The 23975-nt window shown below is 45.1% G+C and overlaps 1 protein-coding gene across 2 annotated transcripts in view; it reads right to left on the bottom strand.

Annotated features, from left to right (window-relative positions):
* Positions 1–14752, bottom strand: part of SCML4 (Scm polycomb group protein like 4) — a 56727-nt gene extending 41975 nt beyond the window's left edge. Inside the window, exons 1-2 of one of the 2 annotated variants that reach the window (XM_031610939.2) lie at positions 14117–14752; positions 13691–13818 (exon numbers count right to left, since the gene is read on the bottom strand). The gene's annotated coding sequence lies outside the window, so the exon portion shown is untranslated. The remainder of the gene's footprint in view (positions 1–13690; positions 13819–14116) is intronic. The other variant, XM_090135915.1, reaches the window with a different exon arrangement.
* Between the last annotated feature and the right edge of the window lie 9223 nt (positions 14753–23975).

The following is a 23975-nucleotide window of genomic DNA, read 5'->3' as shown; positions in this document are numbered from 1 at the left end:
GGATTTGAGTAGAAACACCCATTTTCCCAAACTAATCATTACAGATACAAACACCACATCTGTGCTGGCTGTGGGAATCAAGAATGGGATTCTCTTCTCCTAATTTCAAACTTTAATTAGTCAATTGCTTCAGCATACGTACCTCCTGTACTTTCAGATCTCTCAGACCCTGTGTCACATCTGCCAAAATTTCTTGGGCACTCCAGGTCACCTCAGATAGCACTAGAAGACTATCTTAGGCAACCGGATTTAGCTTTAGGGGAGATTTCAATGAAAGATTACACCTAAATGCCTACATTCAGACAGTTATCCAAAAGTATCTTCACATGATCTGGATGTGTGACCTCCCACGATACCAGCTGGCCAGATGTGGATGTACTTTATGGTGGGCTCAGTGGCTCTAGGATCCACATGCCAGGTCCAATCTGACAATCATGGGAACTTCATAACTTCTTTATGGACATCAGTATATGGAACTAAAGCAATTTCTAATAGCTTTGGGTTTGACTTGTCTATTTTTGACCCAACATTAGGATGAGGTTAACACGTGTTTCTTATGTTAATAAAAGGATCCCAGGGAAACAAACTCAGATGGGGATGATGCCCAGGTGAATTCCATCATTGCTTACTAACATCTAACCACAGCTAAGGACAGTTTTTTTCCTACTGGGAACCAGTCTCGGGGAGACTGATCTTTAGACATTGAAAAGAAGTAATTGAGAGTACTTCCTCCCTATGTAGAAGTGCTACAGCAGAAACTGTAAGAAGACACAAAGATGAATGAATGTGCTTTTGTTCTAGGCTGTAAAATCATGGCTTTCTAATGAGCTGTAATCTTCTGTTAGATGATTTTCTCCCTGCAGCACAGCGGAGATTTAACTCTCCTCAATAGAACTGAAAGTGGCAGCAGCATCCAGAACAGCATACACCAGCATCCATCACTGCCTACACACTGTCTACCTTGCCCCAGAGCCATCGTCTCAGTCAGAGAGGCAAAGGGAGAATGGCAGTGCTGGAGAGGGTGAGATAGAAAACATTTCCTTCAGCACAGTCATTTTGAGTCTGAGACACACCTGGCAAAGACATGGTGTGCGTTCTACTTTACTGCAGGGTAAGAGTTGATGTAACCATAAACTCATTCATATTCATACGAACCTGTTAACTCATTTCAAGCAGACCAGATAGGGCACAAGAAGAAAGGGTGAAATGTTTTGTAGGCCTGGTAGAAATTTGGAACTGGTAGAGATGTGAGACTCACTTTTGCAAGTCCCCAGTTTTGGCTATCTGTCTTATGAGATGCCAGAGTATTCATACAAGTGAGAGCAGAAGACCTTTGTTAATTGTTCCATGTTCATACTTTTTGCCTGCTTTGCACTAGCTAGTGGACTGGACATGGCTGTCTGTCTGACTGTCTGCATCTCTGGAAAATGGCATTTCTCTTTGCACCTAGCTTTTTACCTGCACATCACTCCCAGAAATGCTGCAGGTTATACTGCAAGTGCAATCACTCTACTAAAAAATTTGCCAACAGATCCACATCAAACAAGAAAATACCTTTTTACCTCTGCATTTAAAATTATCCCCAAGCATGCCCTAGCACAGCAGAAAGGCAGCAATGTCTCTGTCACAGGTGCTTTGCTTACACTTGTGGCTGGCTGCTAGGGTGGGAGAACATCTGGCACAGCATGAGCAGCAGCTGGTGATGCACCCTGCCCTCACCTCCTCTTTTCTGGGTGCCTCAGCAAAGAAGTAGGAGTGGGTAAGGCAGTGCACTGGCTTCTTCAAAACCCAGACAGTGTTGATGGTGTCTGCTCCTTTGCTTGTTAGTCAGAGCAAAAGAAAGAAAGAAAGAAAAAAAAAGAAAAAAAAAAAAAGATTCCCAGTGTTATCTTACAGGCTGCTTTTTTTTTTTTTTTTTTTTTTTAAGTTAATTCCATGGTAGTGACAGTGCTGTCCTTGAGGAGGTATCCTTTGAAGGATAGCACCCTGGTGACAGCAGGTAGAGCCATGCTGCCTGCTCACTCAGGTTTGCTAAATGAGCCAGAAGAAAACCCTGAAAACCCTTGCAAGAATGGGACCCCCAGGAGCATCTGAGGCTGACCTCGCCTCCTCAGCTCACCTTTCTTCATTTGGCCTGACATTTTTGTTGCAGACTAGTAGCCTGTGGTAGTGGATTGAGGAAGTGAGACTTCACAGAGTGTGAATGAGCATGAGCAGAGAGCATGGGAGGGAGGACTGGAAAATGGAGGTGAGGTGGCCACAAGAGTGCTGACGGTTCCTCTGCTAGGCATATGCCAAGTGGGCTTGTAGAGATCAGGCAGGAAAAAAACAAGGCAAAGTCACTCCTTCTGGCTCTTGTGAGATAGGGTGCAGCCAGCAAAACCGCTTCTGGTAGTGTAGAGAGACAAAAGGTAAAACAGAGCCTCAGTCTGCCACTTCAACAGCCTGCAGGAGCTCCTTTTGTAGGCCTCCTCTTACAGTATGCTTTATCATTTGCAGGACAAGCTTTCAGCAGAATAACCCTGCCCCAGCCTCTGGATGTGCAGGAGTGCCATTCTGTTTCAGTAAAAGCAGCCTCTTAAATTCTTCTCCACAGATATCCTGACAGTGGCCATGTGTAGGCTACTGGTAAAGCAGGCCAGGAGCTGAGCAAAGCTCCCTGTGCAAACTGAGAGGAGAAGGATGGAAAGCTGAGGTGGAGCGCATGGCATCTTAAGTTTATTTGTTGCTATGATACAAGTAGCTGCTCCTGCAGGCCGGCAGTTTCAGGAGTGCTGTTGGCCTACCCTTCCTGTCAGTCTACCTCCACTTTGTCTCCTTGCCTTCCCTACCTGTGCTCCCCATCTCGCTGATGGGCTGCAAAGCTTCCTAAGGAGGAAAGCTCTTATCCACCACCTCGTTCCACTCAGGAGGCCAATGGGATGCAGCATCTCTGAGGTCATAGAGAAGTGAAATTGAGAGCTGCCACCCTTCCTGCCTACAACTGAATGAAAATACCATCTGTGAGCTCTCTGCATGCATCCCTGTTGCCCTGCACCTGGCTGCCTTCAGTCCAGGACCAAGCAGCTTTCCCAGGGATCAAGAGGATGCAGAGCTTTGCAAACTGCCAAGCATGATTTCCAACAACAGAATCCTCCAGCCTGTGTTTTCTCAGCTGAAACTGTGGATACTGGAGATGCAAAGATACCTAGTAATTTTTTAACCAATTAGGTGATGCTGAAGTAAATCTTTTATTACATACATGAGTGTCCGTAGCCCTGATAGGACCTCAACCCACAAAACCAGGAATGAGTGATTCTGAACAAGAAGCAATTAAATTTAAATTGGGAATCGTATTTTAGCAGTTCCTGCTTCACATATTCGGTCAAGCAGTGGCTGGTTCAGACATTCTGGTTTCTGATCATACATTTTCCCTGTGTGATGTACAGGTTGCTTTCTAGAAGTCCCCTCCTGCCATTAGCTCTGTTACCAGGGAACTCGCACAGTTAACAAGCTAACCCTCCTTGAACTGAAGGCACACAAAGCAATCTTATTTATCTACAACCTTCAGACCAGCAAAGAAAGCACCAACTTCTCTTTTGAATGCAGTTACTTTCTTTCTCATCTTCGGTGTCTCACACAGAAGCCAGAAGCTTTCATCACTGATAAGCCACAGAAGACCCCTTCTGCTCTTTGTTAAATGTTCAGGGGCAAAGATTTGGAACAAATGAATGTGAAATGAGCAACATTTATATTATTGCCATTACAGTTCTCCAACTGAGTCTGTAATTGGCTGATACTCATATTTTCTCATATTTTTTCCCTCTTGCTCATCTGGCAGTACTCTGGCCTCTTCTTTTATACTGCTTGCCTTTTTTTTTTCTTCCCCTAATTTTCTGCAGGTTCTGCATTTATGGGACATCCTCAAGCAATTTCTGCAGCGAATGGATAAGCCTCACAAAGCTCGTTTCCAAGAAGGATCCAGATACCTAGATAATTTCCACGAAATGCTTCCAGTGTTTTATTGAACCAGCTGTACACTGCCTTTCCCACAGGAAAAGGAGTTTGATATTCACGTTGAGCTGGAAGAAGGACTTAAAGAAGGTCAGTGCATTGAGATGGAGGGAGATGGTCAGGGAGAAGAGGCAATGCCCCGCACACCTCATTTCCCTTCTCACCACACAGAATCTCTTTTGAGTGAATGTGCCACAGGATGTGATAAGGAGGAATTTTGTACAAATTTCTGCGGAGGTGATAGAGGAGAATAAGCAGAGAGAAAGTCTCGCCAGTGTGATACAAACACACACACGTGCGAGGATTCAGGATGCTTCTCCCAGTTTGCTTGGTGAACACTGCAATGAGATGGTTTGGAGTTTTTGTAAAAGGCAATGTACAAAAATTATTCTTTTTTAAGAAACCATTTTACAGGAAAGCACACGGTACAACAAAACATTGTCAGAGAAGTTTCCTTGCACTCAGGTGAAAGGGCTGGAAAGCAGCAACAGGTGGCCTCACAGGGGACCTCTTGGGATGAATTGGCCTTTGAAGGCAAATGTAACTAATGCAAAGTCCTAGCTTCTCATGGTCTGCTGTCACAGCTGCCTGGAGGACATGTATCCCATACAGAGGTGAAGGTAACCCTGGGATTGCCCTCCCCTGTCAGCTTCACCCTTGCTCAAGGCACAGGTGTTCCCTTCCTCTCACTAGCATCTGAGATCAGCAGCAGGTCTTCCTATAAGAGTGCTTTCAGCCTAGTCCTGAGCTGCAGGAACACGGCTTATGAATGTTTAATTAATTGCAGAAGAGTTTGGAAACAAATGCCAGCAGTGCTCGCCTGGAACTTGCCTGGCTGTCAACCAGAGAGGCAGGAACTGATCCCTGAAATTGTCTGGAATTAGCAGGAAAAGAGTCACAGGCACAAAGGCTCCAGTCAAGTTGGAAAACTCCCTCTTTCCCCAGCTCCAGCAGACCTCCAGCAGTGTAGTAAGAAATGCAAGCAAATTTTATAGTGGAAAAGAGAAAATTGCTGTGATGAGCTGCTTGGGGTGGCCAGGCGGTTCTCTTCTGGCATTATTGCCTTCCAGGCTACTGTAGGTATTTCTTTATTGCTTACATACTATCCTCTTCAATTACTTTAGTAAATAAATTCATTTTTAGCACAGAGACAGCCCCAATCCTGGGTACACCCAGGGAATGATGACATTCCCTGCTTTGCTGGGACTGTAACTTCCATGCTTCCCTCCTTGTCTGAACATGTCTGCAGGGCTAATATATCCTTACTGCAAAAAGAGGTGGGAAACCTCTTCCCATTAAAATCTGCTGTACAGGAAGCCTGAACACTACAGAAGCAATCCTCTCCTTCCTCTGTTTCACACTAATTACACCCACCCATGCACACAGCAGGACATTTGGTTTACATTAATTATGCTGCATTGCAGCAAAGCCTGCTTAAATGTCCATGCTCCCTGAAACCAGCCCAATGGACAAGTGACAGTAGCAAGAGCCAGCCAGCAAGAGCCACCGCAAGCTACCAGGAACCACTGGCCACTAAGGTGGGTTGGGCACAGCCACAGCACAGAGTGGAGGAGCTGTGAGAAATGTGTTTGTGTCTCAGAGGAGCTGATGGATGCCCCAGGAAATAAAATTGATCCCCTAAATCTGAGGAAGTGATATTACAAAAGTCAATAGGGAAATATCTTTTCTTAGATGCAGGGCAGGAATTTCACTCATTTCTCACATAAAGTTATCCTTACTCCTCAGGGACCTTCTGCACTTTTATATTACATTCTGAGCAATAATACTTATAAAAGATCCATGCCTTTCTGGCATTAACTGGAGTAGTTCTTAGATTTCTGCCTTTAGGGACTTCAGGAACCACAGCTTCTGAAGATGCTCCAAGCTTTCATTTCCATACACAAGAGACATGTTTTTATTCAAACCACATTTTAACATTGGAATCGATGACATAAATAAAAGGATACTTATTTAATCATTATGTTCAGAAACAACAACAAAAAAAAAACAGTGTGCATCACTGCTAGAGTCTGTGGTGTTAGCTGGGACTAAACAGTCCCTGCTACCACCACTTCTCTTGTGAGAGGAAAAACTGTGATGCGGACCAAATCCTTGCCTAAACTCAGATGGGTTCAGAAGGGAAACCGGAGCCTTCCAACACATCTGGAGCAGAAATATGCTGGGAAGCTGCAAAGCATCCCAGAGCTCAGATCGTGGGAATGTGGTGGGCAGGTCGGTGGGGCTGGCTGAGAGGGGCTGGACAGTAAGGCCTACTGGCTGCAGCTAGTCACAGAGTTGTATTTGCCACAGTGAATGATACCTATAAATGATTTTTAAACAAACACACTACTCTCACCTTTCAGAACTGTTTTGGCACACTTCCCCCCTACAATAAGCCACCATATCCTATTTTCTATATAATTTGCAGACTGTATTTGGCAGCAACCCTCCATTCATCACCTAAACACTTTAAACTGAGAACAAAAATGCCGCAGCTGACTTGTGTGTCATTGTGTGTGTACCTTGGGCAATACAATTTGCAGAACTGGACTGATGGGATGCCTGTTTAGCATACAAGAGATGAAAGATATCATAGGATGAACTTTCAGTGAGTTTGACCTTGTAAGTGCCAACACTAGCTGGAGAGAGCAATGGAAGGCAAATACGCTGTTGCTGTCCATTTTAAGCCTCTACAAGAGTGGTTTGGGACCAGAGAAAAGCGCATATGGAGCATTCACACCCTGCACGTAGTGCTTTTTCTCCATGACACATTGTTTAGTGGTTCTTGAGATACCATTATTGTAATTTTTAATAAGTCTGTTTCACAAAGTTGCCAACAAAGGTCCAACATAGGATGGCAAAGCCTTCCACTCCTGGCTACGTTTCTTCTTATTGGGACAGCAGTGCAAGCAGTGAAGACAACAGTTAACAGATCCACAGAAATGCCTGGAGCTGCTGAGGAACAAGTGCCTGCACAGACAGATTCAGGCATGCAGCATCCCTGATGCTGACAAATCAACCACTCATGTCACGTTCTGACTTAGGACTGAGGTTTCCAAACTCAGTGGCAGTGGGTGCTGGGAGGAATCTCTCAGTGCCTGAGGACTGTCCCAGTATGTGCATCAGTGGAGAAGCGACTGGTAGCACCTGGTTTTCTGTAGAAAGGAAGACCTCCACCCCCTGCAGTTGCAGCATGCTCTCCTTCATGTGCTTCTAGAGAAGCAATCAAGATGTCTACATGAGCCTAGTGAAGAGGGGTTGCACTCTCTTCCCCAGCCCTAAAAATCTCTCTAGCTCAAACACTTTCATAAACCCTACATAAGAGGTCCAGGTCAACTTTGTGCCCTGCAGAATTATTTCAAAATTGTTCAATAAAATGTTCCAGCTTTTGATAACTTCTGCCAGTGAGAAAGTACAAGTGGTTATGAAACAGATAAAGTATCTGCAGGTCATAATTCACTCTGCACACACACACATAGGTGAAGGGGACATCAGTTTTGTTTTGTGTGACCATGTGTAGCAGAAGTGCTAAGTCACGGCTTGAAACAGTGATTGAGCACCTGGTGGAAGGCAAGTTCCAGGGGAACTCAGGTGCATGCAGTGCACCTGATTGACCAGAAGGGGTGGAGCCAGGATCAACCCCCTCCCAGACCTTCTTTAAGGGCTGGCAGTGGAGGTGAGGGTATCTTACTGGAGATCTTTACCTATGTGAGGCCTTCTGAAGGTGAGCAGCTTTTTTTCCTTTGTTTTTACATCTGCAGCTGCTGCACTTGGGTTTATTCTCACTTGCTGCAGTCTGAGACTCTGCCACCTTGCTGTCATTGCTGTTTTCCATCACATTGTGGTGTTACACCATGTAACTCAGGGATATATTTATTATAAGCTTTTGGGACAATTGCTACATATCTCTTAATGAAAGCTGTCTGAAATGGTAGGTTGACATTCTCCTTGTGTCTCTTTTGGAAATCCAGGGTAAATTCCAAAGGATCAGGTGTGCTTAAGGCAGCTGTAGCAAGGGGAGCAAAGTCCCCCACCTGTGAATGCCTACCTCTGCATCTTAATGCCCAGTTTCAGATTCTCTCTCCAGCACTGTGATTCAGTTGGGCCCCAGCACCATCAGTGTCATCACTATGCCCCACACTCTTTGGCTGACGTTATTTCCTGCACTCAATGTTTATCCTATTTTTGCCCTCAAGCTTTCTTAGCTCATTTATTGTATCTTGCAAGTGATGACTTTTTAACACACTTAATCCAGAAGATTGCCACACTTGCATAGAGCCTGCAAGGGGCTGAGGCAGGGTGTGCTGAACAGCACATGATGAATGGAGCCCTGTAAACACCTGGAGGGATCTCAGACTTTATTTTGTCTTCCTTTTTCTTTCCTCCCAGTTTGCACTCACTCCTGAGCACACTCGGGCTTTCCCAGTGTGTCACTTCTCCCCTGATGCTTTAACATTCTTGTGCTGACTGTCAGCCTGTGCTGCTCTTTCTAGAAAACAGTAGGCAATGGGATGCAGTATCAAGTTTTTCACAGCCCCGAAATTAGCATAAGAAGCTCATCAGCTATGAGTGCAGGCAAATGTGACCTTTTCAGAAGCTGGCTTTATTTATATATTCTGTTGTCATTAATTCCTCTGTTGCTAAAATCTATTAGAAAAGAGTAGTGCACAGCCTTACATGGCTTATCCTGCATGGAGACATGTCTGGTGACTGTGCAGGATTGCATAGGAATGAGTTCAGGAGAACAGCCTCACTTCCAAATTCACTGTAATGAATCACTCAATAAGAAGCTTTGGTTCATCCTGCTCTTCCCCATTTTTCAGCAGGGAATGCTCCTTCTTGCCATCTTCCAGACTATTACCCAGGCAATCTTTCTTTTTTTCTCCCTGGAGGCAAAGGAGCATCCTTCCCTTTCCCTGTGGAAGTGTTGGGAACACAGATGACACCAAGGTCCCCACACAGCAGCCTAGGGCTGGCTTGAGCAGTACTTGCATCAAAGCACAGGATAGCTATGCTCTGCCCCAGCTCACATTTGTTTAAAATAGGGCCAGTGTTGGTAGGGATTCAGGAAGGGAAGAAAACAAATGAAAAACAAAACCTCATCAGTTATTTGAACTCTGGGGCTCAGCAGCAGCAAAATGTTACTTTTGCCCTCTGGGTAGGAGCCAGCAAGCTGCTCTCAGCCCGAGGGCCCTGCTTCTCCCCCAGGCTGGCAGGTACAGGGAGAAGATAAGGGAATAATTCACATTTATGAACCACTACAGTGAAGCCTCTCCTGCTACCAGAGCACTGAAATATCTGTGTCAGCTTCCTGGGTGACACCATATTACCCTAGGAGCTCTGAGCAGGTCAGAGATCCAGTACCAAGCTGATGGGCCTCACCTGAGCAGACCTTTCTCTCCAACAGTGACAAGCAACCTCATTTCTTTGCTGGCTCAGCATCAGTCCCCTTTGTCAACAGACTGACACAGCGATGGTGTACAAATAATGGCTGAGGACACGAGATCAATAATATTTTTTTGCAATAGAATCCCTGTTTAATAACAACATTTAATTAAAAATCACCTGTGGCAACCATAGCAGGTAGATTTAATATAAGTTCTGAAACACCTGTGATAGCATGAATTCATCATCTGTTAATGAAAATGTCTCTGAATTTCAAGGCTTGTCCTCAGAGTTCACTTTCCAGTCACTGCATGAAGTAAGGGAACAAGTGTGATGAGGGTCCCTCAGAAAGAGGGGGCAACCCATGCATGTAGATGGCTACGTATGGCTGGACCCTCTCTGCCCCACTGGCTGATATAGAATGAAGGTTGCTCGTGCTAGGTAGCAGGAGAAGCAGAAAGGTCAAATTCGTGTAAAAAAAAACATGACTTTGAGACATGGTATGACTTCACCTCACTGGGGTTTGTGGACTTTTGCTTTTAGTACTGTGGACACCCTTCAACACTCATTGTGAAACTCAGTCAAAACCACCAGGCTTCACCTTCATTTTGGTAGGAAGTCATAAACACAGAGGCTCTGGAGCCTGGATTTTGCAAAGAAATAAAGCAACTATTTGCTTGGCATAGCCACTGAGGATGCGGTGACAGATGGGTAACAACATAACTCTCACCCCAAAGCAGGCTGGCTGCACCAGCTGCGTGTCAGCAGGTGAGGAGGGCTGTGGGATGGGGTGAGATTCCCCTGTGACCTGCTGGACCCTGTGACCTCCCTCCCCACGTTGCAGGGAAAACTGAACACCAGAGCACTGCTTTACATTGCTTTGCTGGGTATCCCTTTGAATGACTAAACCAGAGTGAATAATGAGTATTTAGATATGTTATGGTCTATTCCCTCATAGGAAGGCAATTTGTTTAGATAACTTCCATTAATGTTGAAGGGAGTCATTCACATAAAACCTAAACATGTTAATGGCCAGCTAGCCTCCCCTGCGTGGTATTTCATGGTGCTGCATTTAGTGAGCGCAGTATAAGCACGGCTGGCTTGATATGCAAATAAATTCAAGTATTTACTGAGCCATAAGAGACAGTTACTGGGCAAATCTCTCATTCATCGTTTATACGGAAATAGATGGATGCTGCCGGATGAAATTAGGAGATAAACACTATAAACATTTTTTTAAGGTAATGGGGAAGGGTACTGAGTCCCTGCATGTACATAAATAATGGTCACGAACAGTTTTTTTGCAATATCCTCTCCCCAATTTATTTTCACTCTGTGTTTTTACTGCGTATCTGAACAGCAGCCACCCCCTGAGGCTCGCTGTTCCCTGCTGGGTTGCATTCCTATTGAAAACTATGGGTCTTTTCCCTAGGAATCACTGCAGGCTTCAAGTTCTTCACTGTCCCTGGTGTTGGTTCCAGGCTGGTGTGTCTGTACAAGCTTGAGGGCACAGTGGTGAGAACACTGGTAACATGGCACGAGGGGCAGGCCAGAGCAGCCACTGAGGCTCATGGTTGATGTCAGAGAGTCAGACCACCTAGAGATTGTTGTCTAGCACAGTTTGCTTTTTAGATAGGTAAATCTGGATTGATTTCTAGATTGCTGGGCTTTACTTGAAGCATTTAAGTGGCACATTCCCTCCAGCAGTGTGTTTATAGACTGTCTCAACACTAGCTGGAGGCTCTCAGGATACCAACGATCACAGGTCTCAATAAATCTGGTGCAAGATGAGGTCTTAGTCTAGAATTTGAGCCAATGCTGCTAAGGGCTTTCATGTCATCAAGGACTTCTGCGTCACAGGGACATGACTTTCCTCTCCAGAGAGCTGGGGTGGGCCAACACACATCAGCATGGTATTCGCAGCCAGCTACCTCCAGCAGACCTGCTTCTTCAGAGGGGTCTCGGGAGGTGTTTACCTTTGGGAATCTGCTTTGCCAGGACATTCCTATTTACAGAATTGCCCATCCATCACATACACATGTTAGGTGAGGGGAGCAGGAAAACAGGGACTATCTCCTTGCCCTGGGGAGCTGTGACAGAGGAAAACGTAGTGGGAGATGTGAGGGTGAGGTGGAGATGAGGATGAAAGAGGGATGGAAAGCAAACCCTGTCCTTGACATCCTGTGCCCCAAACGAACACAGCAAACTGAACGGTCAGAGAGCAAAGGGCTGGCATTTATAGCAGCATTTTTCCCGTAGGATGGGAATCACCTCTGAAGATGGGGTCAGGATAAACTGCAGGGCAGCAGCAAACTGCTCAGTTCAAGAGGAATTATTCATCCTTCAGCGTAGCATAATTACACATCCAGACTGTCTCTGGGCAATTCTTTATTCTGGCCAAATTTACACTAGTTCCTAAAGGGAGCAGTCAATCTTAATGAACGACTTACAGTTTCATCATCTTTGTAAGGTTTTATTACAGAAGTGGAATATCAGAAGTTTGCATCTTTAATTAGTATAATTTAACCCTAGCTTCCCTGCACATCGCTTTTTTTTTTTTTTTTTTTTTTTTGCCAGTTCCTTCATTCCCATCAATAAGAAAACTTGGTGAAAAGATGCTTCCTAGATTGTAGGTTATTTTCATTTCATGAATCAATAGACACTGCCTTCAGTGCACCCAGTCATCGTGATTCTGTTTCACAGAGCAGTATATAGCCCCCTAACAAACAGACACACAATTTCCAGTAAGCATTCTTATGACACAGTGCAATAATGAGAAAATTTTCTTCTTGTGCACAGAAAAACAATTCCTCCTGGTGCAACTTGCTGCTACACAACTAACGCACGTCATTCATTGTTCTCTTTCAGAGGAGCCTGGAGTATCTTCCTCTGCAGCACTAAGCCAATAACTGCTCATTCACTCTGCTGGAAGATCTGTGGTGACCATCACCTGTGAAGTGCTTTGCCACCCTAATGGTCAGAGGGAGAGCTCAGCTGGGAGCGCTCTTTGTAAATTCAGCTGACTCCTCCTTTGCACCATTTTTAAGCTGTAGGAAGAGAAGGAGGGCAGGATTTCAGGGAACTGGGGTATTTCTCCTCACCATCATGCTTTTCTCTTCAAAGAACACCATTGCACCCTAAAACATACTTTATGAAAGTGATCTAAAGCTCCTTGCTGTCAGGGCTTCTCCATTAAATCTGGGAGAAGGAAGATAGATGTTTTGAGAGAGACCAGTGTAAGGCCACACCTCAGCCTGCGGAAGCTTGGAGTGTCAACTGTGTACTGTGATGGGGTGCTCTGTAGTTAAAATAGTATTTCAAAAGATACGTTTTGTAGTTACACAACACTAAGGAAAGGACTGGGGGAAAGTCCTGCTGCACTTTTCTTCTTGTGAGGTACCACGGGCACCTTACCAGCAGCTGAAGAACCTCAGGGCATGGCAATCCTTGCCCAAGGAAGAAAGCTGCCTCTTCCTGCCCAATCTTTTCCACAAAAAGTTTGAAAGTACTCACGTTAAGCATAGTTAAATGAATTGATCGCAGTTATCAGTTACATGTGATATCAACAAAGCATTTATCGATGCTGCAGAGTTTCTCACCTGATGCAGCACATCAACTTTAGGTATGACTGATAGCTCTTTGTCTTGCCACACTTCCACAATCCCATGCCAGCAAGCTCATTCCCCTGACATCTCTGACCTGAGCAGCACGTGCACCAACCAAGTAACTTTTAAGATGGAGCAGAGGGATTCTGCCTTGTTGGGAAAATTGCTCTGGCAGCTTAAAGTGAGTAGTCACAGCAGCCTGCAGGGCCGGAGCCCTTGACCAGCACCAGGCCCCATGACACACACGTTTCCATCTCCCAGCCTGTCCCCAGGCATCACACAGGGACTATGCTGACTAACCCCAACCCTGGCTGCATGCAACTGGATGTGGCTGGCAGCATGCAGGGTCAGGGGGCTGCAAGAACTGCTTGTGCAGAGCGCAAAGTGGCACAAAGACACTTTTTCGTCTGCATCCCCACACCCACAAATGACACCGTTCCCACAGTTTCTGACTATTTAACCCCTCACTGTGCCTAATTCTAAAAGCCCTTGGTCTATCCTTGAGCAAAACATCTCCAGAAGCCTCTTAAAAAAAATCAGCACTAAACAGAAGCCTCCCCCTCATGCAGAGAATTTAAACTTTCCCCTGTAGCTTGCTGGGTGTCCTGCCCATCCCCAAACAAGCCTTGTATGCACCCGACCAGAGGCAGCTCCCAATTGACAGACCACTGCCATCAGCCCACTGTGGTGCTGGGTTACTCACGGACCTGTGCTGGCCTTCACCAGTGGCAGACGAGGCACGGGCTGTGGGCCGGACAGCAGCTGACAGGACTGACAGGTCGTGTGTGCATCTCCTCCAGGCACAGGGTCCTTCCCCAGTTTGTCCTAGAAGCACCTGGAAGATGAGTACAAACAGCACTGCTGAGGTGTGCTCCTTGGTATTTGGGGACAAGCTGGCACACCAACAGCATCGCTTCCTTTAGTTTCAGGAACAGGGGACAATTAGTCTCAGCATCTGGTCTGAAGATGGGATGGGCACCAGGACGTCGGCACCTGACACCTCCCACAGGCTCCAGTGAGGAGCTGCAAAGTTAACGCGCGTGCAAGCAGAACGGGAACTGCTCGAACCGGGCTTAACAGCAAGAATCAGGCAGAGAAAAAAAAGAAGAAGAAAAAGCATGCTTTCCCCTTACCTATCGCCTCTGTTAGAAGCCTGGACAGTGCCTTTAGAATGCCCGGGCGTCTGGAGCCACAGGGCACAGGACTTTCAGCACATGCACACAGAGCCCAGCACAAGCCATCTTCTCCTGCCTCCTAGCACCACGCGAGCTTCCAGCAGCTCCGCTCTCCAGCTGCAAACATCTCATTAGACTAATGCATTCAGCACAGGCAGAAAACTCGATTTACCATAGCTACAGCAATGAATTTCCATTACGATGACAGCTTCAACCACATCATGTCCGGAAAACCAGCCAACCACTGCCTTTTAAAGAACGCACACATTTTACACACAGAAAACGGGGGGCCGTGTGTGGTGTTCCCTTTCTCTTTGCAGCTAAGCGGAGAACAAATTGCCATGTCTGTGCATGTCAGAACTCCGCGAGCCGAAAGGTGGAGGCATCCGGACGTTTTGCAGGCAGCGGAACCCTGCGCAGCGGTGCGGTGAGCAGCGCCCGTGTTTGCAACATTTCTGTTTTAGCTACCCCTCCTCTGTTGCCATAGAAACCAGCCTGTATCATCGTCTCTTTGTCCCGATCATGCGGTAGCGTGGCCCAATATTGAGCTTACAATGGGGAGGACCGCTCGCTCTGTTATTTCGGAGCATTATTTTTCCAATTATTTAAATGGGAGCCGGGGAGCAGCACTCGGGACCTTTGTGCCAGCAGTGCTGTGAGTGCGTGGGTACAGCCTGTCACTGCCCTTCCAGCTGCTCACCTGCGAGAAGGAGCCGAGTCCCTCCTTATTCAGCTCATCACTAGCAGCTCTCACCTAAAAACAGAAAAAGCAAGCCCGTAATACTTCTAATAAATAATGGTCGTAACAACCCTGTCACGCTCCATTGCCTGCTCTTGATCAAATTACACCAGCGAAGGGGTTTGTCGCAGTTGTTTGCACATCTCCCCACTGCCCACTTCACGCGCTCGTGTACATCGTTGACGCGGCGTTTATTGCAAACTGTGCTTCTCACCTCCCTTCATGCTCATTAATGTGAAGGTTTCGTCAGATGTCTCGTGGCTGTGGTCACTGCTCTCCAGTTCTGCACCAGCCTGGCTTTGCTGGCGTTAGAATCATAGAATCATTAGGATTGGAAAAGACCACAAAGATCACCTAGTCCAATCCTAACACACCATGCCCACTGGCTGTGTCACTCTGCCACATCTTCAAGTTACACCTCCAGGGATGGCGACTCTGCCACCTCCCTGGGCAGCCTGTGGCACTGAAGTCAGGAAGAGCTGCAGCTGGGAGAGGTCTCCTGCTTTCGTGGCAGAGATGTTGGTTTAGGGGGGTTGCTGGTGCCCTGTCAGCATGGATAGGGGTGAAGCTGAGGAAGAAGAGGAAGAGACAAGCACCCAGCCCCTGTACCTTCCCACCAGCATCAGCCATTAGCGAGAACACGCACCTGCAGGACAGCTGATGCTCTGCCCATAGGCAGAGAAAAGCTTTGTGCTCATAAAGTGAAAAACAAACAAACAAACCAAGCAACAGAAGTTCAGTAGATCTTGAGGAAACAAGGCTGCCTTTCTTTTTTTCCTTTCTTTTTCTTCTTTTGCTTACATTTCTATAAATTGAGCAGATATTGTAGATGTGAAAAAATGTATTATCAGCAGAGAATGGGATCAACTGTTTTCTACTTTCTTCTGCTGGTGTCAGAAACCCATAGTGCTTGCAAAGGTGCTGGGTAAAAAGGCACAGCTCAGTCTTCATTCTGGCAAAAAGTCCTGCAAGTCTCTTTTCTCCCTCTTTTTTTTTTTTTTTTATTGTTTGCTCTGTTTTTAAATCAGGGCCAGTGGGACAGCACTTACAGATTCCACTACAAGAGTAAAGTGGAATGAAGCTGGAAATACACAAATCTCAGTTGTACATTCCGTAACAGGATAAATGGGGAAAAAAGTGATTAAAAACTACTAATCAAGACATGACCTTTCCAACAATACGTTTGCTCTGTTAGGCAGTTTAAAACACCGAGTGTAACTCTTTGCCATCCCCATTGCTTCCCATTTCCTCAGAGGACTCAATGTGGCTGCAGCTCATCGCACCCATTGCTGGCACATGTCACAACACAGCAACACAACATCAAGAACACAAACTCTTTCTCCCTTCTTTGCTGTGTTCTGCATTCCCCTTCATGCTCTGTTTGTTGTTGGGCAGAGCCCGGAGGTGGATGAAGATTTTAGGGCACCCAGTGTCACGCAAGGGCAGCTCTTACCAGCTCACACCAGGGCAGACAGGAGCTGCTGGGTGCTGGGTCTGCAGGATCACACCAAAACCTCCATCCCAGGCAGCGAAAGCACCACCAACACTGATATACTCCCACAGAACGCCATTTCACTTCGAACATCACCCTGTAATTTATATGATTGGATTTTTTAAACAATTACTTGCAGATTTCTACAAAATCATTCAGGTTAAGAGAGAAAGGAAATTAAACGTCCCAGTTCAGCCCATGCACGTGCATCCCGTCAGGCATGCGGGCACCAGACCAACAGGGCAGGGCCTGGGGTGCAGGAGCTGCCACCAGATGGCAGGTTTTGTAATTTGCTTGGTTCTTTATTACACTTATTGATTTAAAAATATTTTAACAGCTCGTTTATTGCTGTGTTAAAGAGCTCAGAAAGACAGTAATGTGGCGTCCTCAGAGATAAAAGAAATAATCCTTCAGAGCTGCAGAAATAATGTCTTCCTCCCCTTCTGAGCTTGTTTTAGGCAAACCCCAAGACTGCCAGCACCCAAAAAGCAGAGTGGTTGGACAAAATTCCTCACACCTGAAGCAGGCAACTGAAATAAGGTGCAATAACCATGGCCAGAACTGGAGCATCAGCACAGCTTGCTGCAGCTAAGGAACAGAGTTCCCTTCACACCTCTAGGCTAAGGGGCCTCACTCAGATGGTCACTTTGCACTTGTTTATGCAGCATGGACTTCCCATGGACCATGTCACAGAATCACAGAATCACCAAGGTTGGAAAAGACCTTCAAGATCATCCAGTCCAACCATCCACCTCTCACCAATAGCATTCACTAAACATGTTCCCCAACACAAAATCCAAACATAAATGTCTGCTGGCCCAGTGCTAGCAGTGGTATTCAAATCCCGATGCAGCTCCAAGAGCAGCACAAGGAGGTCATGTATCTATCTGCTGCTTTGCTGATGCTACCCACATGCTGAGGTTTCCAAATCTGTGCCCACCAGAATGGATGCACATTGCACAGCACAGCACAGGGTCTTTGCTCAGCTCTGAGCTCAGAAGATGTTGGTCAGAGCATCTTGCTCCAGAAACACCAAGGTGATGGCAATTGCTGCATTGCGCTCTGTGTGAAGATCATGGAAGAGTCAGGATTATTTTTTGCGTGACTTTCCATTGCTAATTACATTAGCCATGCCTGACGAGGATAAGGCACTGAAAGGCTAAATTAGAAACTCTTCACTGCTTATGCACCAGAGTTGTTGTTTGTGAGGCAATACACCGAAACATCAGCTTCTTATTGTGAGAGCAGTAATGCACAGATAGAACCAACTCATCTGGGGAGCACTGAACGAAGGGAAATAATGTTCAAGAAGAAGGCACGGTCCCCTCATTACAAGAGCTCCCACCACACACCTGCAGCGCCTCATGGCCCACACGCTGCTTCTGCAGGGAAGCAGTCAGCCTTAGAACCATTAAGGCTGGAGAAGACCACTAAGATCATCTAGTCCAGCCATCAGCCCATCACCACCGTGCTCATTAAACCTTCTACCACCATGGAAAACAAAGCGTCTTAAATACTTTTCCTAAAAGAGTACTTGTCCCATAAGGCAGCCTTTTTTCTAGGCAGCCTTTTTTATGTCGGGATTTCCCTCAGTCTGGGAAATTTCCAGAATTTGAGTAAGCAGCACCTTAGCTCTAACTTTTGGCTGTTGTATAGCGTGGGACTGTGAGGTGAGAAGTGCTATGTTCTTGACAAGTGAATGGGGTCTATGTTAACAAATGCCATGAGGAACAATAAATTCGATGACTGGCTCAAGGAAAAGATAATAGAAGCAACGATCTCAACATCTTGTCTTTCAAGCACCTTTCACAAGTAACTCACCTGAAATAGCATGGCTGGGCAGTAATTGTGTCCGTGTAGTGATTAAAAAACAAAATCCTCCAGATTTTTTCCAGAGGATATAACGCTGCAGTACCCAATGGGATGGGGATAATAACAATGGGTGTTGCACCTGAGCAGGGTGACAGGCAAGAAACCATTCCTAGCAAGAGATTTGGTCACCAGAATGTGCTCTGGAACCTCTCATGGCTGCAGCAGGGTGAAGAAAACAACCCTTCCCTGCAGCAGGCCCCAGGCAAAGGGCTGACGCTGCCATCATGTGAAGATCCTGTGGCCTGCCAGCAATGGCAGCCTCATGAACAGCCTCTTACCAATACATCCGAGGCCAGCAGGATAGATTTTTTGCCTTAGCTGTAAAAGCAGTAAAAATACACGCCTTCATGTATGTTTGCATACTCATTTTCCTTAATTCAATGGAAAAAAATTAAAATCACTCGCTATCCAAATTCACTGTAATTATCTCTTCTTTTTTTTTTTTTCTCTTGGCAAGTGCTATTTTCAGTCTATATGCATGCGTGGTTATACTATAGTCTATCTATTTTTTAAATTACATATGGCAGCCTCATCTATAGATTTTAATTAGCCAGGGATTTGGACTGCCACCATCAGCCGGGAGTTGCGTGGTGTTTGCACACAAACTCAGCCGAGGAAGTCCCCACACAGCATCTGCTGGTGCTTCTGGGGACAGGGGGGAGCTCCAATCTCAGCCTCTGTGCTTTGGGAAGTACAGAAGAGAAGGAAGTATAGTTTAGACCCAAGCATCTTGAAGCTGCATGAAATTGGGAATTACCAGACAGGCTCTGCTGTCCTTCTCCCATGCGCAGCTCTGCAGAGAGCTGTCAGTTCCCGTCACAGGGATGCAATTATGTGACCTAGCAAAGAAGGTTCTAGCTTTGCAAGTGGCCTCTGCTCAGTGCCTGAGAGGGGATGAATTTTCTTTCTAGCCGTGGAATAGCTGCTAACAGAAAAAGAATAAAAAAAAACCCAGAGTCAAAGCATCTTTCACAGAAGTTATCTGAGCCAGTCAGTTAATTGCTCAAAGTTGAATTTCAGAAATCACACTGTGGTTGTAATAAAACTAATCTAATTTCAGTGATGATGTTTCTGAAATAAAAGGTTTGATTTTAGGGTTTTCCTTATGTTCCCCCTCCTCCGCTGTTTTGACACTTCCATCCTTTTCAGGCTGGCACGATGTGCATACCAACAAGCTTTGCCTGCGTCTAACAAGCTGAATTATTTTATCATTGCCTAGCCTACAACCTCACATCTACAGAGACCTGCAGCACAAAGGCTGGTGTCAACCTCCACATCGGTGCTGTTGTAATATTTAACACTCAGCACTTACATGGAGACTCAAAGCAAGGCGATGATTAATTGCTGTCATTCCTGCAGGTCTCCCAGGCTCACATTTGACCAGGGGGGGCACGCTTCCCTTTTAAGAGATGCTGGGATTGGAACAACACAGCTCTATTTTTGGCTTTAATTGGCTTTTAGTGGCGAGCGTAGGGCTTGCTGCACTGGGCAGGTCTCTCTGGGCAGTGCAGGCAGCTCACCTGACCCGCTGCTGCCCTGGTGCCATCTCACAGATGTTGCTGAAGGCATCTCTTGAGGTCCTGCTGCAGAAGGGTAGGGAGGCCCCGGTCCTCTGCAGCCCATAGCTGTGTACAGGACCAGGAGAACAGCCAGTTGTCGTGTGCCTGAATTTGTTTGGAGGGCCCTGCACAGCAGGGTGTGTCAAACTGATTGAACCCCCACACCAGGCAAAGGCAGCACTACCACATTTCATCTCTTCATTTCAAAAGGACCCAAGTGATTGTCACCTGGGCCTCTGAACCTCGCCACTCTGTCATGGACAGTGCCTATTTTACAGCCATTACAGTCTAATCTCATCTAATGTGATTTACGCATGGTAATTAATGGAGCTTCAGCTGTAAAGAAATCGGTCATTCAATTTGAGTTTAATTTACTGCACATGCATACATTAGACAGCACAAATTCCATAGCTGTGATCAAGGCATGGAGAAATGATTGCATGCTGTGAAGGAAAAAATAAAACAGACAATAAACAAGACGCTGCTCACCTTCCACACCTCTTACTGTCAGGAGAATGGCATCTCAGCTCAGATCACAGAATGGCTGGGGTTTGGAGGGATCCTAAAGACCACAGGCAGGGTTGCCACCCATTACATCAGGTTGTCCAGGGCCTCATTAATCATTAATCAACTCCCCATTAGGTGTAACCCATTCCTGTAGAATTCAAAGGAATAGTCAGCCTTCCAGAACTGCTGTTGAACTTGGCCCAGGAAGTCTGAAAACCAATACATCCAATAACACGATACCAAAACCATTATTTGGGAAGAAAAGACAAACTCTTATTCTTTCATAGCAAAAAATGTATCTCAAAGGTCTAGATCTTACACTTTAACTGTCCCTAGACAGCCCTTACCATCAGTGCTCTGCCTTCAGTTGAGCACCAGTCAGGGTGTCCTGCACCAGTGGCCTCAACCACTGAGCTGTGAATTCAAGTTCACCCAGTGTTTAACACCAGTGTTAGATAGAAAAAAAATATCTCAGTCCCCAGCTGTGATCATAGCCAACAAAATTCCCAGGAAACACTGCTCTAGGGTTCCTATTGTCAGGAAATAGGATGTAATTCTAGCTCAGTGTAGGGACGTGATCCTGCAGCCATGTTTTTTTCTTGGTTTCTCTCCAGAACATATGAGCTCCTCCAGCTTTGTCCCATTAGGCTGGTAATGTTGCTTGCATAAAAAGGAAAGGACTCACACCTTATTTGGAAGAAAAAGTAGGCGATTTTAAAACAATTACTCAAGGTGGCCCATGAAGTCTCCTTTGTGCCATTAAGTTTGACATCAGTGATGTAACTTCCCTGCTTAATTATCAGAGCATACATGTGGAAGGGTTGTACACAGAAGGTGAGAGTGCTTCTTGATTCAGCACATATTTGAAATTAAATTCTAAGTAGAGTGTAAGTAACTTGGCTTAAAAAGATTATAATTAGCCTTACAATCTATTATGCTAATTAGATTTATTATAATTTTCATTGCTGGTAACTGTTCCACTAGTTAACTGAGTGACAAAGATAAATGATATCTGCATAAAATTATTTCTTCCATCTAAATAATGGCTAGATATCCAATGGGAGCAATTTTGATATCATGTCTGGAGTTCAATCCCTAGCTGAAATCACCTGAAATTATCCCATGCACCTTTTTGTGTGTTTGTTCCCTGTTCCCTGACTTCCTAAGGCCTCAGTATGGCACAGGCAATGAAGAAGACGCTCAGTCTACAGAATAAAAGGAATTCAAGCATACATTCAAATTCTAATAAAGAAACCCTGTGCCTTGCAAAGTCTTTGATGAATAATAAGAAAAGAGAGCATCCCAGCCTTGTGCAGCTTTCAAAGATGCGAGCTGCTGGGTACACTGATCTATCAGGTCTCTGCACAAGATGTCAATCCCAGGTGATAATGTGCTGAGGACACAGGCAGTGACCAGCCCAGCACTCCTGGTACCCCTACATCTGGTCTTCCAGGTATGGGCACTCAAAGGAGAACTGCCCAACAGATTTCAACTTGGCAGATCTTACAGTACAGCTGAATTGGACATACCTGCAAGATGTCCACCGAGGAAAATTCCTTTCCAAAGTAATGCTTAAGCCTCAAGATGGACTCATTAACACACTAATTCCTGCTACTTAAATGAATCTGCCTTTCCCATCCCCTGGGCTCCATCTTTAAATAATTTTATTGTTATTCCTATCTTAGAATGGATTTTCCTCAGCTGTTTTTAAATGATACAGATAAATAGACACTTAAATAAAAATAGAGGAAAACAGTAGTTTTGAACAAGCAACAGTTAAAAACAAAATAAATAGATTAAATAAACCTTCATCTAAGCCTTTCGCCTCCAGAAAAAAAGGAGAGGAGGGGGGAAAACAAAACCAAACCCACAGATAAAAGCTAGCAAGGCATCCAATGGAACAGTTCCAGTGGTTCCTGAAGAAATTCATACCCCTGCTTCCCCCTGCTGGACGAAAAGCTGGAATTACTGAAATTAAGTGATTTTAAATAGAAGTATCTTTTTTTTTCCTGTACAAATTAGAGTTTCTTCCCTCACAATACATTTTGAAAGTGTTTATCACGATTTCGCATGACTGTAGCTTTATAGTTGTCGTGCAGCAGACCAGAAAGAAGTGCTGTGACATTTCCTTCAGTGTCAATTGACCACTGATAACGTCTGGAGGGGCAGGAAGCTTTGTTTGTTTATGCAAACAAAAATCACTTTTATAATTTGTTCCTTTAACTCATGCATATCTACTTCAAATGTAGCCCACATTTCACCAAGCAGCGCTGATCTACCCTAAATCTACTTCCCGTACTTATATCTGCCAGCCACAATCACCGCTTTTCACACCAATATTTAAGCTGGGCCAGAAGCAGCAAGGCCAGAGGTGCTGCACCACCCACCTCCCTCTTCCAGTCCAAGCAGATGCCCATGGAATTGGTCTCTACAAGCCCTGGAGGCACCAGCAGCTCCTCTGCTTGAGTGGCAGGACCTGCTCCAATCTTCAACAGAAGGGATCTACTTACACTGAAGTGATAGTAGATGCTTCAAAGTTACGCTTAGAAAACTACTGCACAGTAGATTTTCTTTCTTTCTTACCCTCCAGAGGGTCCAGAGATTCAGAAGAGCTAAGTGAATAAATTGGTTGAATTTGTTCCTAAATCTTCTCAAAACACAAGACATAAACCACAGTGAACACAAAACACCATTTCTTTTTCTGTTTTACCTATGCTGGTAACTTAGTGGTCACAATTCAAACTGCTATTCAGAAATTATTGTTAATGGCGAGACCACACAACAGATTAACTAATAACCCAACACTCAGTTGTACATCTGCAGCTGTATTTACACGAAGCTCCTCAACACCTCCTCATCCCCACTTTTGCACCCATCTCAGCAGATTTGTAAACTGAACTCAACTATATTGCCAACATTTTTAGGAAAGTATCAGCCTGCCTTCTTTACAATATGAACTAGATTTCCAACGCCCTTGCAGTTCCTTCCCTTGCACCTTTATAAGGTTACCTTGTCTATACAGATGATACAAAAATGAATTAGACTTGGACCTTATTAGCTCAGCAATTATCCATGGTTAGCCTAGTTTGAGTGCAACCCCAGCTGTTATCTTTAATCTCTAAGAAGAAAATACTTCACTGTTCAGATCAGACATTTTTCTAAGTCACCTCAAACCATTTGCATCTTGCAAATAAAACTCAACATCTCATAGTAAAATTTAGAAACCAGTAGCCAGAATGCTTCCCCCCCTTCCCATGCTCTCATTATCATTATTTTCTCCTAACTCTTTCCAACTCTTCACAACAGCACACGTACTATGAATTGCTCTGGCAGAACAATGTAAGTTTGGCATTCATTTTGCATGCTTGATGATAGTGCCCAGCACCTATTCTTCATGCACGTCACTCACCAGAGCAATGTCTGGCTTGAGAGACTTTAGAATGCAACCAGTGCTTGTTATTGCTAATTCTTTACAGTATTTTGCAAATGAAACATGGAGTTAAAAGATGACAAGTGTACAAGTCACTTAAAGTAAACCTAGACTTCATACTTGAGTTTGAACACCTGCCATTGTTTAAGCTTTACAAGTTTTTTCTGTATGATATGCACTTCAGAAGCACTTTGAAAGATACCATAACCTCATTTAGA

The sequence above is a fragment of the Phasianus colchicus genome, chromosome 2 (assembly GCF_987193195.1).
Source record: "Phasianus colchicus chromosome 2, bPhaCol1.hap1.1, whole genome shotgun sequence".
Taxonomy (NCBI): domain Eukaryota; kingdom Metazoa; phylum Chordata; class Aves; order Galliformes; family Phasianidae; genus Phasianus; species Phasianus colchicus.
This window is presented reverse-complemented; position numbering and strand designations above follow the sequence as displayed.